This window comes from Agelaius tricolor, unplaced genomic scaffold, assembly GCF_023055355.1.
Source record: "Agelaius tricolor isolate 1412-34295 unplaced genomic scaffold, bAgeTri1.0.p SCAF_7, whole genome shotgun sequence".
Taxonomy (NCBI): Eukaryota; Metazoa; Chordata; class Aves; order Passeriformes; family Icteridae; genus Agelaius; species Agelaius tricolor.
This window is the reverse complement of record NW_027269267.1, coordinates 11,786,344-11,789,890: the sequence shown is the minus strand read 5'-3', so window position 1 is coordinate 11,789,890 and position 3,547 is coordinate 11,786,344. Positions and strand designations below refer to the sequence as shown.

At 50.2% G+C, this 3,547-nt stretch overlaps 1 pseudogene; it reads right to left on the bottom strand.

Moving 5' to 3' along the window:
• Nucleotides 1-2,636: 2,636 nt before the first annotated feature.
• Nucleotides 2,637-3,547, bottom strand: LOC139591912 (pre-mRNA-splicing factor ISY1 homolog pseudogene; annotated as a pseudogene).

Sequence of the window (3,547 nt, the reverse complement as noted above, 5' to 3'; positions counted from 1 at the left end):
ACATAATACAGGTTCCTCCAAGGGGATCTGGTAGATCATACCTGGCAGCTCAGTCATGGGAGGTTGAGGCTACCTTCACTTTAGGGGAACTCCCTCAGTTAGTGTTGCCCTCCTTGAGTTGATGCACCCGTGCTGCCAGGACAGAAGTAGGTTTTCCATTCCATGTCTGCCCCATGGTCACACAGGAAGAGCCACAGGTCAGCCCGTGGGCTGTACCCTCTCTCTCTAGCTGGGGAACCTTGGGCTCTGACTCTGGGGCCTGTGACTCTCACTGGTGCTGCACTGATCTTCCTCACCTCCTCCCTCATCTCCTCTTTGAGTTCCTTAATCACAGCAGAGACATGAGCCTGCATTGGGCCATTGATCATACTTTCAGAATTCCTGAGCTTGCTGTCAGAACAGAAGCTGTTTCAACAGAACCCACTGTCTCTCGGTTGGTGTTGGCATTAATCGTTGCAATGAAGGTGGTGTATTGAGATGGCCCCAGATTTGCCAGGCTCCACAACATTTGCCCTGGGCACCTGAACTTGTTGGGGTCATTATCATCCTTGAACTAAGAAAGAACAACATGCAGAAGGAGGAGTCTGTGCTGTGAAGATCTACAGCCATAAGAACACACCAAGGAGGTATGGGACTTTAGAAATCTGATAACAACAGTATGGGACTCTAGAAATAGAACAAGAACACAGACCCAGAGTAGCCAGGTTGTATAAGCCTCACGTCCCTGTCGTACAATGTCTTTGTGCAGATTATGGAGACTTTTGTACATCAGGGACTCTGTGATGATTGCAACCTCTTGCTCCCCTGTGGGTTGTGAGGGCCCTCCTTTCTTATCCTTATCTGGGTGCCCTGCTTTCATCTTAGACCTCCTTGTTTCTACAGGGGTGACTGCTGCTGGCTGTGACTGCTTTTGTGGTTCAGCTGGAACCTGGACAGTTGTAACATCCATGGGTTCTACTGCTGCACTGTTAGACTCTCTCTCTTTGAGGCAGGAGGAGGGTTTCCCACCAGCTGGGGAGATGTATTCCTTCAGCATCTGGCCCATCTCACGCATCTCCTTTACCAGAACCCCCAGCCTATCTGGGTGGTTCATTTCTGAGGTGGGCTCTGGGGCAGGGTCAGGCCCTGGGGCAGCATCCCTAGTCTCTGGGGCAGTTTCAGGCTGTGTGGCAGCATCCCTAGATTCTGGTGCTGTGTCAGGTTGTGGGGCAGCATCCCCACTCTCTGGGGTAGGTATCAGGGTGGTTACCCAGATCAATCTCCCCTTATCTCTCAATGCTAAATAGAATCAGACTATCAGCAACACCAACCACTGTATGATATCATTAGCATTTAGAGAAGGTTTGAACCCTTCAAAAACTGGTAGGACAGACCCAAAGAGCTGGGTGAAGGGTTGGCAGAAAATTTCCCATGGTGTCATTTCCTCACAGTGGGTACCATTATTAAAGTAATTCCAAAACCACAGAGTTGGTGTGCGACAGCTCTGAATCCGTGTGCCTCCCTTCCAGAGGAAATTAAAAATCCATTAATTCCTTACCTTATTAACACATAAGGTAAGGAATAAGGAATAATCTCAACGAGATAACAGCCACAGTAGCCTTAGTTATAGGACCCATGTTTAGAAATGGGCCTGCAAATGGGGGAAAGGTAGCCACAACCACTGCCACCCAAACCAGGGTAAGATAGACCACATGGTGACGCCTAAAGAGGTTTCTATCTGCAGCACACAAAAATTAGATTATTCAAGAGCTGTCACTCTTTTTTCACCCTTTTTCTCTCAATGCCCTCGGGCCCCACCGCTGGGTGCCAAAATCTGTCCTGGTTTACAAGACAGGTGTCTGCTAGGGAAGGCAGGAGCCTCGCTTTGAATGGAGAATTCTTCCTTCCTCCAAATTATTAGAACTTTGAAATTAAGGGGCTCTCAGGCAAAGATATGGGAGTAGGAATAACAGTTCTTTACTAGTGTGTATAATAAAGCAAACAAACAAACAAAAGCTACAGAATTAACAAATACAAACCCAGCGGCGCTTTCCCCTTGGGTGCAGTTCCGGGCACGGCCGGCAGGGGCGCTGCTGCTCCCGGGGGCGGGGCCAGTGCAGTGCCTCCCCTGCGGCTGCAGGGGGCGCTGTGGGGCGGGCTCGGGCAGCGCCCGGCAATGGTGGCAATGGCGGCTCGGCCCAGAGGGGAAGGGACAGAGGAGAGGCTTTGATCCACAAACGCCAGGGCAGCCGATCCTAATGCCCCTGCAGGACTCTGGGAAGCAGCAGGCTGGAACAGCAGGGATGAGCAGAAATCCTGGGTGGGGCAGTGGGTGAGAAAGTATCAAAATTCCCCGGCAATAGCTGGAACCTGCGGATGTCCTGGTAGGGCAGGGGGATGCAGGGCCCAGCAGCAGGAGAAAGGTTCCCCACCGGGTTATGGTGGTGGCAGCCAACTCCTTTCCCCAGGCTGCTGGTCTGACCATCCTCCTCTGAAGCCCTACAGCAAGAGAGAGAGGCTGCCTGCAAACCCATCTCTTCTGCCCCCCATTCTCACAGTATCCCTGCTCCCTCGCCCCGCCCAAGAGAACACTCCCAAAAACTCCCAAAGGAGTTCCCCTCCCGCTGTCTCAAGTACCCAGCCATCAGTGCTTCTTAGCAACTCAATAGGGAAAAATTCCACACTAACAAGGAAAACCAGAAAAAACCCAACCCCCAACATTACTGTTACAGTCCTAAAAGTGTGTTTGACTCCTTGCTCTGTGCCAGAAGGGTTTCACTGGCATACTTCTGGAGCAGCTCCATCTTCTTTCTTTGTACAAGAGCTTTCTCAATCTCCTGTTGAGTTGGCACTGGAACATGTGCAATTAATTTCTCTTGGCCGTCTTTACCTTCTCTCTCCTTGCCACCTTCCTCATCAGACTCTTCCTCATGGACAGCATATGTTTTCTTCTTCCTCTTCCTCCTCACCTCTTGCTAGTCATGCTTCTCTCTCCTTCTTCCATTTTTCCACTGCTTCTGCTATAACTTTCTTCTCATGTTCCTGCTCCAGGGGCTCCAGAATCCCATCATCTTCATCCCTGTAGCCATAGTACTCAGCGTCAATGTCCTTCATAAGCTCAGCCTGACTCTTCTGTGGGGGTGACAGGGGTTCCTTTTCAAAAAACTCCCCAACTGCTGGCAAGTCCTTTGCAGCCCCAAAGTATTTGTAGCCTCTGTTTCCTGGAACTTCTTTCCCTTCATGCTCTAACATTTTCAGGCCAATCCTAGCATAATCAGGACCTCCCAGCTCCTTTATTCTGTATTCCCAGTGTCCTTTCTCCCTCAGAAGTTTTTTTGATTTCATCATTCAGGTCACAAATTCTGAATTCACCCAATCCAGCATTCTGGATCTGTGCCACTTTCTTAGAAATCTCCCCAATGATCTGTCTCCTCCATTTCTCAGCTTCAGGCAGCTCATTGCACTCTGATGCAAGGAAAGGCCTTTGCCCCTTGACTTTTCCTTCCTTGAGCTGGGCTTGCCAGAATCTTGCCAAGGCTGTCCTGGCCTTCTCTGCATTGTGAGCCAT